Below are 15259 nucleotides of genomic sequence, written 5' to 3'. Positions count from 1 at the left end.
CAGTTAGGGGACAGAAAGGAATACTTGTGGTCACAGGCCAGGAAAGGAGTAAACACCTCACCCCTTATCATACCACCTTGGAAGAACTGAAAATTTACAGGTCCCTACAAGTATCTCTGAAAACAGCTATACAAACCCCTGAAGCTTGGGACAGTACACTCTCCACATTGGAAGCAGACTCTTACCTTAACAAAGAGTTTAAAACTCAAGTAATTGGCTGGGATCATGAGCAAGCAGCGCAAAAAGAGTCAGACTATATTATCTTACTTTGGTGAAAAAGAAGATCAAAATATACAACCAGAAGAAGACAACAAATCAAAGCTCCTACATCCAAAGCCTCCAAGAAAAATATGAATCAGTCCCAGGCCTTGGAAGAGCTCAAAAGGGATTTTGAGAAGCAAGTAAGGGAAGTAGAGGAAAAACTGGGAAGAGAAATGAGAGTGATGCAAGAAAATCATGAAAAACAAGTCAACAGCTTGCTAAAGGAGACCCAAAAAAATACTGAAGAAAATAACACCTTAAAAAACAGCCTAACCCAAATGGCAAAAGAGGTCCAAAAAGCCAATGAGGAGAAAATGCCCTAAAAAGAAAAATTGGCCAAATGGAAAAGGAAGTCCAAAAGATTACTGAAGAAAATACTTCCTTAAAAATTAGAATAGAGCAATTGGAAGCTAGTGACTTTATGAGAAATCAAGACACTGTAAAACAAATCCAAAAGAATGAAAAATTAGAAAACAATGTGAAATATCTCATTGGAAAAACAACTGACCTGGAAAATAGATCCAGGAGAGAGAATTTAAAAATTATTGGACTATCTGAAAGCCATGATCAAAAAAAGAGCCTAGACATCATCTTTCAAGAAATTATCAAGGAAAACTGCCCTGATATTTAGAACCAGAGGGCAAAATAGAAATTGAAAGAATCCACAGATCTCCTCCTGAAAGAGATCCCCAAAGGAAAACTCCTAGGAATATTGTAGCCAAATTCCAGAGTTCCCAGGTCAAGGAGAAAATATTACAAGCTGCCAGAAGGAAACAATTCAAGTACTGTGGAAACACAATCAGGATAACACAAGATTTAGCAGCTTCTACATTAAAGGACCGCAGGGCATGGAATATAATATTCCAGAGGGCAAAGGAGATAGGATTACAACCAAGAATCACCTACCCAGCAAAACTGAGTATAATCCTTCAGGGGAAAAAATGGTCATTCAGTGAAATAGAGGACTTTCAAGCATTCCTGATGAAAAGACCAGAGCTAAACAGAAAATTTGACTTTCAAATACAGGACTCCAGTGGAACATGAAGAGGTAAACAGGAAAGAGAAATCATAAGAGACTTATTAAGATTGAACTGTTTACATTCCTGCATGGAAAGATGATATTTGTAACTCATGAGAACTTTGTCAGTATTAGGGTAGTTGAAGGAAAAAATTGTATGTATATATATAGATAGAGGGCACAGGGTGAGTTGAAGATTAAGGGGTCATATCTGGAGAATAAAATTAAGGGATGAGAGAGGATGATACTCGAGAAGAAGAAAGGGAGAGGTAGAATGGGGTAAATTATCTCACAAAAAAAAACAGAAAAGAAAATCTCACAGTGGAGGGGAAACAGGGGAAGGTGAGAGGGAATGAGGAATCTTATTCTCATAGGATTTGGCTTAAGGAGAGAATAACATACACATTCAATTGGGTATGGAAATCTGTCTTACCCTACAGGAAAATAGGGGAGAAGGGGACAAGAGAGCAGGGGGTGATAGAGAGGAGGGCAGATTGGGAAAGGGTAATCAGAAGCAAATACTTCTGAGGAGGGACAGGGTCAAAAGAAAGAATAGAATAAATGGGAGGGCAGGATAGGATTAAGGGAAAATAGAGTTAGTTTTTCACAACATGTCTACTAAGGAAGTGTTTTGCATAACTGCACATGTACAACCTATATTGAGTTGCTTGCCTTTTCAATGAGGGAGGGTGGGGAAGGGAGGAAGGGAGAAAATTTGGAACTCAAAGTTTTAAAAACACATGTTTTTTAAAAAAATGTTTTCACATGCAACTGGGAAATAAGAAATACAGGAAATGGGGTACAGAAGTCTATCCTGCTCTACAGGAAAACAGAAGGGGAAGGGGATAAGAGAAGGGAGGGGGGAGAGATAGAAGAGAAGGCAGACCAGGGGAAGGGGTATTCAGAATGCATGCCATCTTGGGATGGGGGGAGGGGTGAGAAATTTGGAACTCAAAAACTTGTGGGAGTGAATATTGAAAACTAAAAATAAATAAATTTATATTAAAAAAAAAAGATGGGAAGAGGAAAGGGCTGGGGGGCGAGAGAACAATGAGTTCAGATTTGGGCATGTTAAGTTTGAGATGCCTACCAAACATACAGTTCAAAACATCTAAGAGGCAGTTGGTGATAGAAGGTCAGGGGCAGGGCACCACCATATAAGAGTTTCTAAGTTATAACTGTCAAGAAATTAGCCAAAAGTATAGCCAACAAGTTTAAACTTGATACAGATGTGATGGACCTATTCATCAAGTTACTACATGGATGATGGCACCAGCTTAGATACTGGTAAAACAACCAACTCAGAAGCTGACTATTTACAAACTTTTGTTTTTAATTGCAATTTTCTACTAATTTCTCGTTTTCATATCCCTCACTTAAATCCAATTCACTTGCAAGTCATGACATCACCTTCCTGATATCATGGTCCTCTTGGAGAAATGCACAAGAGAACAGAAGGAAGTTTAGAAGGAGGCAGAGACAAGCAGAATAGCTCTGAAATGATGTTAAATTTATGATATACTTTTAAAAAAGCAAGCTGATCCACCTCCAGAAAAAGAACTGATAGTATCTGAATGCAGATCAAAGGATGCTGATTTTCTTTTTACCTTTATTTTTCTCGGAATTTTTTTGTCTGTTTTCCTTCATAAAAAGACTAATATGGAAATGTTTTGCATGACTGCACATATATAACCTTTATCAAATTGCTTTCTTTCTCAATAAGGGAGGATGGGAGGGAGGATAGGAAAGAATTTGGAACCTAAAATTGTAAAAGACAAAGGTTAAAAATTATTTTTACATGTAATTGGAAAAAATAAAAGAGAAAGCACTGGAGGAAAAAAGCAAGCTGAAGGTAACAGATTTGCAGTTACATACACAATCCTTTTTTTCCGTTCTTCTTTGTTTTTGGAGATACTCATATTTGTAGGTGATCGTCAGGTCCAAATCTAGTGTTCTTCTCACCAAGCCATGCTAGTTCTAGCTTTGCTACTGACATGCTGCAAGACAAACTGGGCAAGTTATTTAGCCTATGTAGGCCTCTGCAGTGTGTGCATGGGAAGAAGAGTGGATTTGTACTTGGAGGACTGAGGCTCAAACCCAGCTCTGCCACTTAGTATCTGTGAGATCTTAGTTTCCTCAAGGATAAAGATGAGGGGGGGTTAAGATGAGATGACCCACCTCTGAGGTCCCTTCCAGCTTTAAATATATGATCCAATGAGTTCTGAAGTCCCTTTCAACTCAGAAATTCTGTGGTGGTAGTGGTGTTTTTCTAATCACAAATCATAGTGGATCAAGGAACTTCCTTCCACACTTTGCTGGCAATGGTCTCTGGACGTGTAGGAGCTCCTGGGAAATGTCATCTCCTAGAAGCAGCCCCACAGATTCTAGCCCTGCTCTCAACCAAGGCTGTGCAGAAGTAAGAAGCAGCTTCTCACAAAAGAATGGGACACCTATCCAGTCGGACCTCCTCATTATATAAATAAGGGCGCTTCTCAGGAACAAACATACAAATGACTTCTGCTGAACAACATCAAGTCGTTACTAAATGGATCAACTTCATCTTCTTTTTAATCCAACTTTCTTCAGATGCAGAGAAACTGGCAGAATTGCCAACCACTTCCCATGAATTGAGAGCTCTGCTCTAAAGGGCAGCCTGTGTGAGCCAATTCCACACCCAAGCCTAATTAGGGCACCACATTCTCCTGGTGCCCAAACAAAGGAGTACTTCAGGACTGCTGAACAACAGAGAAAATCGGAGCTTGTCAGCCATGTAATCCTAGGGTTGCTGGTCCAACTTCTTTTCTAACAGGAATTCCCTTGAGGGGGATCCACAATCTTAAATGCATTTGGGGGATTATCCTAGAAATTAAATCCATTCCATTCACTGTGTTCAATGAAATATTTTATACATGTATGTGTGTGAGAGAGATCAATAGCATAAGAGAGGGGAGAGTGATTTTAGGATGTACTGAAGATTCACAAGTGACGTTAGCTTTTAGTATGAACTACTTATAAAATTAACTGACAGTACAAACTGTAATCCCAGGTGGTTATACTAAGAACTGAAATTGAAACTGGGCTGACTAGACCAAAGTAAGTCTACACTGAGAATAAAAGGCCATTTGGGTTCTCTGTGTTGGTATATATTACCACATTTAAAAAGAGTGAATACACTTAATGACCATTTGAAGACTCAGGATGTGAGCAGTATGTGCCACTGAACACCTGCAATATTTCCCTTCTTCACAAAGAGGCTACTTTCTTGCCAATTCCCTCTTCCCCAAAGCTCTTTTTAGGGCTCTCTATTCACCTTGCTTACTTGTTGAATATGTGCCACCACTATTCAAGAATGCCATATTGCCCTACTCTTCCTGAAAGCATTCCATTATTACTTGCAGGGAAGATAGAGTAAACTGGCAAATCCCCTTTGGTAGTTTAGTGTTGGAAACAACCTTTTCTGTGCCTATGCTGGATTAAATAATAAGAGGCCACAGGAAACTTTAATACCAGTGTCCCTCAGGAAAGTGGAAGGTTTGACTGCTTCTACTTTGGCTTTCTAGATTCAAAAAGGAAAGTCCCAAAGCAGACATCACAAAAGATGCACAACCACTAGGCTGGCAGGGTGAGACGGGAGGGAGCCTCAGTGGTGCTAGTACTAAGAACACTATAGATCTATCACCCCCCAAAATGACATCATGTGAGAATAATGACCAGCATGTAGAAAAGGCCAAAAGGGAGAAAAAAAATTCCTTCTCAGCTTCACAGTACTGTTCTTAAACTTCAGATAATTTGTTAAAAAAAAAAGTTCCCTATAGCTCATGCTCATTAAAACTAATGCACTTTGACCAACTACTTCACATAGCTACACCCCAGAACTGAGTCCAAAGAAAAGTTCACCTTGCCACTTGGCAATATTCAAAGGCACCTATGAGGAGAAGTCAAAAGCAGGCCACTGGAACAAGACTAGAATATTTAGCAGTTTCTCATTCCTTAGGGGCTCAATTGGTTGGAGTTTTAGAAGTAAAAGTAGCATCTCTGTACTGTGAAAGTCTTGAATATAACATTGGGAAGTTCGAGATCTCACCCAAAGTTCTGATTCCTGGACTTAAGCATTCATTCTTGCATTAGAAACAAAGTAGAAGGCTGGGCCAAACACAGGAAATATTTTTTGAAGGTAGGCAAAAATTTTTTATATACTTCGAAAAGATCATAATACAAATATGCTGCTCAATTTGAAAAATATATTTATAACGACCAAACCATCTAGTCATTTGTGGATCTCCATCTCTTCCCTTCTAGTTGATTTTCAGACTTCTGACTGCTGAGCAAAATCAGAAATGGGTCAGGACCTTGAAGAGAGAGGGATGTATGAAAACATATGTGTAAAATTATGTCTGATTTGCATACTGAATCTTCTATGACACTATCACCTTCTAGCAACACAAATATTGAAGAATTAGCTATACACTGGAAATCATATCAAAAGCAAAAACAGACAATAGAGATAACATTGAAAAGATCTCTGTTATAAAGGGACCAACACAGATGTATAATAAATGAATGAGAAAGCATTTCATAAGTCCTTAGAAATGGGCCAGGCACTGTACTAAATGCTGGGGATACAAATACAAAAGCCAAATTGTTTGAGGATCTTACATTCTAATAGGGGAGACAACACACGGTATGGGGTGTGGTAGCGAGGAAAGAATGTTTTGGTCTGAGAAGTCAGAGACAGTGAATGAAGTTACGGGACAAATGTCTGACCCACGCTTTTCAGAAGCAATGGTGATACTGATTTAATTCCTGTTGCCAGAGCAAGAGGTAGAAAGCTGGGGAAGAGGGTGAGGGGTGCAAAGGGATCAGTGCAAGATAGCTGTAGTGGGCTCTTGCCAACCAGGACAGCATGACCTACTGGGAGAGTTCCAGCATCAGCATTAATATATCTTAGAAGATGATTTCAGCTACACTGGAATAATATTCAGAGCTGAATCGGACTAGTAAACACAGATACTGACATCAATGGACCTGTGCAATGCATAACTTATTAACAATGTGACTTTAAAAGGAGTCTATTTTAAATAGGTCACCTTGCAAAATAGTTTTCAAAGGCTGACAAGTGAAACATGCAAATAAGATAGAATACATTGAGGGAACAGGAACCTTCCTATTCCCTCAAAGTTTACTTGAAGAGTCAAAAAAAAATCTGTAACTTGCAAACATTTAAAAATATTGCAACATAACTTTTCATCCTTAGACTGTACAGAGACAAAGAGGAAGCAGACAGTTCTGATGTTCTAAAGTATGCAAAACAAAGTCAAAATAATTATTTGAAGAATAGTACCATCAAGTTTTCCTACAATGAAGACTATGGAAAACTATGTTTAGGCACACTAATTAAGCGTAAGTGAGTAAGCCAATAAAAAATGTCTATCAGAGAGGCTACACCTGTTGTCCTCAGGGTACAGGCCCGTGAGACAGGATTCCCAATTCTGAGGCCTACCCTCCCACTCACTACATAAATACCATGGACAGTTGTTTTCAAATATGTCAGTTGTTGAAATTGGCTAGCATGTTTATGTGTCACATTTTCAACTACAGGCTGACTTGAAGACCTTGTTAAAAATAGATTACTGCCAACAATTGTTGGCTCTATTGAGGAGAATCAAAGGAAAAACTCTCAAACTCTAAGTTAAAAAACTCAGGTGTGATGGAAAAAAAAAATTAGAAGTCAGAGAAAAACAATACTCATACCTCTAATTCCTTATTTTTAAAACACGTTTTATTGATACTTTCTGTTTCTTGTATCACCACAGTATCTCATGCGTCTGTTTCCCCTTCCCTTCCTGGAGAGCTATAAGAAAACCAGTATCTTTTTAGTGGAAATATTCTTCCTTATTCAAAACCTCTAACCAAACCCTTGAGCTTGGGGTAAAGGGAAAGCAAAGCAAAATCAATTTCCTATTGTGGAAACATACCTTCCTTTTTTTAGTTTAATTGAAAATATTAAAAAAAATAATATTTTCTTAGAAATCAATCAGAAATAATTTTCTTAGAATAAATATTTATTAGAAATAATTTCTCTCCATCCTAAAATCCTTCCCAAATTTTCCCAAAGTTTTAAGAAGATGAGTTAAAGACCTGGAAGAGGGATTGAGGGTGAAAACAAATTTAACTCAACTCTAGTTTCTAACCTGGCCTTCCAGATCCTCCTAAGCCACTTGCCTTTGATTCACCCAAAGGGAGTGCCCTCTTCTGTAATTTAGAAAGGATTAAGCTATTGATCAGAGGGAGGGCAGCACTCTGAACAGCGCAGACAAATCCTCGAGGGGAATGGTAAAGGAAGGAACTGGGTTGTGACTATTATTCAGGAACATTAATCCGAATCTGTATTTGAACATATTACAGTCTTTTCCTCTTTCAAGATTCCTATGTTACCTCAAATTGTCTTGAGGGAGAGAGACAGGTCTAAGGCATGAAGGCCCTATACCAGTTGGGACACCTCTCTAAGCTAGAAACATCTGAATATAGAACAATGTTAATTAATAAAAATTGTTTCTGGCAGAACTGTGCCCCAAGCTCAGATTATGGTATTAATATATTTTTGACAGCTCTACAATCCAGTTCCCCCTATTTTAATTAAGACAAAATCTTATTTTGTTTTAAAGGCTTTTATTAGGCTTATTATTAGCATTCCTTATGTAAAAATCTAAATAAAATCCTCAAGTAAGGACATAAGCCTCCCACTTTCCTCTGTCCACTTGAAAAGGAGGTGCTGTTATGGCTACTCTCCATCCTTTTAGTGCTATGGTGAAGTGTAAAATAAAAGAGGTCCACTAATGCTGACTGCATTCACCTAAACTCTAGTGAGTGACTACTAAATGGCCTCTGTTGTGGGAGCTTTTTGAAGAACTTTCCAGGCCCCCCAGTATGGCAAGATGCTCTTTACCTGCCCAACTCCCAATTTCTCCCAATGCAGGATCATTTTTTTCATCCTTTTTGCTTAATGTTCTTCACAAGTGAGAACAATTTCAAGCAAGAAATGGTTTGATACTACTATTGAATAAGAAAAATACAGAGGGTCACACATTACAGAATCTTATTAAACTTAATTTCTTTGCTTTTGTGCTTTAACTATCACTATTTGGGGTGGGGGAGGGGAAATGATGGAAGATTCCAATCTGTAATTTATCAGATGTGATTCCCAGCCAGTGATCTCTCTCTACCAATGAGTATCTGCAACTGTATTGCAATTCAGTCTCAGTGTTGCTTGGGGCACTGACAGGTGAGGTAACTTGCCAGAGTCACAGCCTGGAAGTGTCAGAGAAGGGATTTGAATACAGGTCTTCCTGACTCAAGAAAAGCTCTGCACCACACATGCTGCCCATTATTAAATGTGCTCACTAAAAGCAACTGCTTTAAATTTTTCTTTTATAACGGTTATCCCAGGGTAACACAGCTACAAATAAGTGGCTTTCTTATGGAAACTAGTATTACACAGATATCTCAAGGAGGTCCTTTGTATGGAGTTGTACAGAATAGAACATAAGATCTACTACCTACTAAAAATGATTTTTTCTGAATATCAAAATAGAAACTATAAGGTCTAATTACTATTGTGCCACTGAAATGGCAATTTCTTAAAAGATTTGAAATCTTTCATTTACTTTATTCATGACAGTATTTTTACTATAACTTTCATTAAACACCTAAACAGGAGGGATTTTTTCCCAGATGTTGTTTGTAAACTGACCCATAAAAGATCCTCTCAAAATATTATCTGAAACAGCAACCTCACTGGAATCAACTGTGAGATACTGACACTGTTCTCTCTTTCAAAAAGCCACTTAGCTATGTGACTCTAAATTACAGGGCCTATGTGCTTTTAGAATACATTTCTTTTTTCAGAAAAGATAGAGAATTACCATTACAAACTTTGCTGTACTATACTAACAAAAAGAGACTACACTTGGGCTCTGTTGGGTTTTAGATACAAAAGCACTAGTATTTTGAAAATTTTGAAAATAGATGGGAATGTGCATCAAATTTGGAGTTTGTGGGGCCACAGGTCCCTAATAGTCAAAGGCCCTTTTGCCAGTGAATAGTATGGCCTAATAGTACTTCAAGTTGCTAGGTATTTTATTAAAAAACTGTAAAGTACAAAAAAACTTTCAATAATATTGCCTACAGAATAAAAAAATATATCATTGGACCTCATCTTCAAGGCCATCCATAATATGCCCCCAACCTACTTTATCAGCCTTTTCCTCTGTTTTCCTCCTTCATCTATCTTTGCTGTAACCCAAATGCCTTATTCTCTACCTAACTCCTATCCATTCTTCAAGACCTAGATCAAATGCCACTTCATAAACCTTTCTGATTCTGTTTGGCTTAATGTGATGTTTCCTTCTTCGTACTCCCATAGTACTTTGTACCTCTGTTACAGAACTTTAACATTACTCTACATTATGATTATCTATCATTATGTTTTATCTTTCTTACTAGATTCTCTCTCCATGAAAGCAAGGGCTTTACTCAGCCTCATTGTGGTACATATCTATATCTCTATCTACAGAGAGCATGAATATAAAACATATCACTTGCCCATGATGTCACAACAAAGTAGTACCAGTGAAATAGCCCAAAATGAGGAAAACGATACACAGATTGACTAAACGTTGTGTGATGAAATGAAAAATCTTAGCCCTAGAGAAGAGATGAAGAAATGCACTTTTTGTTGTCGAAGCTAGGAATCATGGGGGTGGAATGTTATGGATGCTGTTAAGACCAGTCAATATGTTGGTTTTGCCTAGCTGTTTTATTTTTTCCTTATTGTAAGGGAAGACTAAGCAACCAGGAAGAGGTGTAAGGATAAATTCAGAAATGACTGTGATATAAAAACAGAAGGCAGCAATAAAGCTTTTTAAAAAGTGGAAGTAGCATATCTATAACCAGAATCCAAGTTTCCTGACTAGTAGTACAAGCTATATTTTGATACCACAATGAGACTTGCCCCCTTTTAAAGATCTCAAGTCTATTCAGTCCAAAGTTGGTGAAGACAAAAATCAATTTTTCTAATTAGCAGAATAATCCTTATCACACAGTTCTACCTATAGTCATGCAAATCATATTATTACAACCTATGAGTTGAGATATGAGTGTTTAATTATTATGAACACATAGCAGTAAATGGTCAATGTCTCAGTGCACTATACTTAATATCTATCAGTACTTGATGGTTAATTCATTATGTCAATAGAACATGAATGCTATAAATTTTAAAAAGTCACTTGAGGCTCCACTCTAACACTACAAAACCTGAGTAAAAGGCTAATTCTAAGAGTTCTGTATTGCAGAAGAGGTAACTTATAAAGTACTATGACACCACTAAAAACAACAACAAAAACCCATGGCTAATGCAAACCTCCAAATGGATGTTTCAAAGCTGTCAGCCTACAAGACTACATGGTTGATTCCAAAGTGGTTGTCATTTATGATTATTTTGGGAGGATCTCTTTTGGGTCAGTTTATAAAGGTACAAACAAATCCACTGGGTTTTGATCTATGCCAGAATCTCTTAGCTGGAGAACTCACTTTGTCAGGGGAATAGTTGATACCTCTGGGGCCCTAATCTCTGTCCTCCTATGCTACAACCTAGCCATACTCCCCTTTCCCGGTGAATTGCTTGCTACCTGCTGCTGGTGCTAAAAGTCAGGGCAATACTACCCAGCTCAGGATCTCTCACCTATGTTCAGAGAAAGAGACAAAAAGCAAGTAGTTTACATGCTTTAGCTACTATGTGCAAGCCACTGCCATTTCTTCCAGGGTGGAGAAGGTCACTGAGAGGGAGGTGGGGCGAGGGAAAGAGAGAGGGCAAAAGGAGAGGGCAAGAAAGGAGGAGAGGGCAAGAGAGAGGGAAAGTGAAAAGAGAGAGGTGGAAAGGGTAGAGGAAAGGAGGGGAAGGGAAGGGAAAAGAGAGGAGGAGTGAGGAGAAGAGAGAAGGGGACAAGAGGAGGAAGGGAGAGAGATACAGAGAAAGGGCAAGGCATAGAGGCTCTAGTTACTGATTAAATAATCTTTCTAGGGCAGTGGCAAATGCCTCACTGTAAGCAACCTCAGCCAGAAGCAGTATCGCAAATATCAGAAGCACAGAGACCATTAGGGGCTTGTCTTCCTTTGCAATACCCATACCCCACTTTAACCAAGCCATTATGATCTGATAATGCCAACCATTACGAAATGCTGTAGGCAAGGCCTGATCTGGACAAGTCTCATAACAGATTAGAGACATTCATAAAAGGGTAATAAAAGGAGGTATACTTAGCCAGACCCACCAAAGGATACTGAGAGCAGGGAAAGGATACTCTGTGAGGATACAGGACTGATTTCATGTCATGAAGTTTCCCTGTGCTGATGCCAGTTATATTGATCTGCCAGTTAGAAGCCTGAAGTAGAAGCCGGGCATGACTTTATTTGGGATTCAGGAAGCCAGGGAGCTACTACAAGAACAGGCCAAAAACTTTACTCTCCTAAGGACAATTTCAGTACTTTTAAAGGAAAAACTACCCTAGTCTGTGAAAGGCAAGGTCTTAGATACTGTTCTCACTCTAACAGTGGAAACACTGGGTCAAAGAGAATGCACAGTTATTGTTTTCCGGGTTTTTTGTTCCCCTTTATTCTTTTATTTTTTCCTTTATTCTTTATATCATTTTTAGATTTTATTTTTATTATGATGAACTTTCCAGACATTCTCAAACCGAGGCAGCTGGTGACAATGGATAGAGAGAGCACTGGGCCTGAGATCAGGAAGACCTGATTTCAAATCCAGCCTCAGTCACCAGCTGTGTGACCCCTGGGCGAGTCATTTAACCTCTGTTTGCCTCAGATTCCTCAACTATAAAATGGGGATAACAACAGTATCTATTTCACAGGGTTGTTGTGAAACTCAAATGAGACAACATTTGTAAAAAATGCTTAACATAGGGGCAGCTAGGTGGCACAGTGGATAAAGCACCGGCCCTGAATTCAGGAGGACCTGAGTTCAAATCCGACCTCAGACACATAACACTTACTAGCTGTGTGACCCTGGGCAAGTCACTTAACCCCACTGCCTAGCCAAAACAAAAAACAGCAAAAAAAAAGTATTTAAAAAAAATGCTTCACATACTGCCTGGCACATACAATAGGCACTACATAAATGCTTATTCCCTTCTCATCATGAATATTTCACCATATAAAAAAGAACAGAAAAAGAGGGCTCCATATGAAATTATGACTCTCCACAAATACACCTTTTTAAAGGTATATTTCAAACATATCATTGTAGTTCCAACACTTTCCTGCTTATCTGAGTCTCCTGAATTTCTTGCATTTTATCAGCAATCTTGCATCTTCATTCTGCATTTCTTACATTTCAAAATCAATTCAGTGACACTTATTTCTTTTCTTCTTCTTCTTCTTTTTTTTTTTGTATCACTACCATCCCCTCCTCATAAGCATTCCCTGGCAAAAAATAAAATAAAATAAAATCCCTCCCTTAAAACAAATAAATAAATACAGTCAAAAAAAATAAATTACATTAGCTACATGAAAAACATATGTTTCATTTTGCATCTCTAGTCTATATCTGCTCTGCTAAACGATGCTAAGCATGAGACTCATCATCAGTCTTCTGGAGTGATTACAAATCTCTTCCACCAGGCTCTATAATATTCTAGGGCATGATTCAAGAAAATCTCACCATCAAAAGGGAATCTCTCCTCAACTTTGACTTTGCTCTGGAACTCTTCCATCATGATAAAAAAAAAAACAGCTTTGGCAAGCAAATATCTATCTCTGTTGTATGCTTCACCTGATACTTATTATCAAAGGGTTGCTGAATAGGGTTATTTGTGCCATATTTTCCAAGGAATTCTGAAAGATCCTGATGTACAGATGGAAAGAATCTAGCTGCAAGAAAGTCTTTAAGGTGGTGTTTTATTCTACCAAATTAAACATTTTTAAAAGTAATCAACACTAGAAAGCACAATGGGATCCTATATTCTCTTTATTTTTCAGTTAATTTTGAGGTTGTGACATAATCCTTGCTTCTTTTAAGACACAGCTCAAGCACCACCTTCAACATGAAGTCTTTTCTGATCTTTTTTGCTAGTGTCCTCCCTTTTACACTACTTTATATTTATTTCATGTACTTGTTTCCATCTCTGTTGTCTTCCTCATTTGAATGAAGACTCTTCAGAAGTAAGAATTGTTTTATTAATTGTATTTATATGCCCTGTGCCTAGCTCAGTGCCTGTCATACAGTAAACACTTAATAAATACTTTTAAATTGACTGATTGATTGATATGGCCCATTGTTGAATATTGCTTAAGAATGCCTATTAATGACATCATCAGGAATATTCTCAAAAAGATTTGGTAGAGATGGGAGAATAGGTATGTAGGTCAGGGGTTAGGAGGTCACTTTTTTCAGTAGTGTTTAATATTTCTACCTTTCTGTAATTATTTATGAATTTTCATAGCCATGTGCAAAATTTCAAAATATGCATACTCCTTTCTATTCCCATTTAGTAATTCCTAGAAATCAGTAATTATCTAAATTTTTAAAAATTTTATTCAGGTCCTTACTTTCTTTTTTATCTTTCTGTTATATCTGTCTAGCTCTAAGGAAGCACACACTAAGGCCCAAACTATTATAGCTTTTCCTTATATTAACTTTGTAATTCAATTAACTTTTTTTAAAGTGCCTATATGCTATCCCATTTGGTGTATTTATATTATTTCATAATTCATGGTACCTTTAAAGGAGATTGTAGTTTCCCTGCTATCTCTCTTAATGAAGCACATTTTTACTATTTGCTTGTCTGAGATCATGATTGCTACCCCTGCTTTTTAAAATTTGTCTAAGACACAAAAACTTCTGTTTCAATCTCTCATTTTAATTCCATGTAAACATGTATTTCCTGTAAACAACGTATTATTGGATTCTTCTTTATTAATCAAGTCTGTCTTGTGTTTTATCAGTGAATCCATTCCATTCATTTTAAATATTATGACTCTTCACTATGTCTTTACCCTCATCTTAATCTTTTCCTTCTTCATTCTCTCTTTTCACCCTGCCCCCCCTTTTTTTTAACAAAGAAGGAAGTGGAGAAAAAACGTGATCACTAGTAATTTATAAATAAAGTAGTCTGTTCCTACTCCTCTGTTCCTCCTTTTTTCTAAAGCCCCAACCCTAGTTTCTAGCCTTTACACTTTGTTTTTAATCCTCCTCTCTCTCCCCCCTCCGCCATCTCTTTATCATGTATCCTCTAAAACTGAAATTTGTTTTGCTTGCAAATATTTCCTCTGATTTTACCCTTCTTCTTAAACCTTCTTCTCCCCCTCCCAGTCACTAATCTGTTTCTCTGTTGAATTTAATATATTTCTACACCTAAAGTTTTACTAACACTTAAATATATGCAGATTGCTACCAGCATCCTCACTCAGCCTGTATATCAGATGATTACATGTCACATATACTATGAGATGTAACCTGAGTAAAGATTAGGAATTCTACAACTTAAAGGATTGTTAGTGATTCCTTACTCATTTGTTTACTTTTACCATGATGCCATGTACTTCATTTTAAATATGCCCAGGTAGGTGGATTTATTTATATTATTTCATTTAACTATACTATCTCTCACAAAATGAACGAGTGCTTTAACAAGGTTCCTACAGTGAAGATCTAACAATACAAACTTCTGCTAGGCCCATGAGTGTTGTATCCTCTCCCTTTTGCTTGGACCCATACACTTACTCAGTGACTAGGTTCAGTTCTTGGGGAACTTGGACCCTCATGAGAGGGGTCAAATTCATTTTCTCATACTCTGTAGTTCTTTATTCCTCCAGGCAGAAGCTCCAAGGAAAATTATTTAAAGTTTATAGCTAGAGTCTCCTCAAAGAAGAGAGTAGTGAAAAGGAACTCACTGTATAATACGA

The 15259-nt window shown here is 37.6% G+C and overlaps 1 protein-coding gene across 3 annotated transcripts in view; it reads right to left on the bottom strand.

Moving 5' to 3' along the window:
• The window catches only part of TOM1L2 (target of myb1 like 2 membrane trafficking protein), a 152265-nt gene that overhangs the window by 109619 nt on the left and 27387 nt on the right, over positions 1-15259 (bottom strand). The window lies entirely within an intron of this gene.

The sequence above is a fragment of the Phascolarctos cinereus genome, unplaced genomic scaffold, assembly GCF_003287225.1.
Source record: "Phascolarctos cinereus isolate Bilbo 61053 unplaced genomic scaffold, phaCin_HiC Scaffold_4;HRSCAF=312, whole genome shotgun sequence".
Classification (NCBI taxonomy): domain Eukaryota; kingdom Metazoa; phylum Chordata; class Mammalia; order Diprotodontia; family Phascolarctidae; genus Phascolarctos; species Phascolarctos cinereus.
This window is presented reverse-complemented; position numbering and strand designations above follow the sequence as displayed.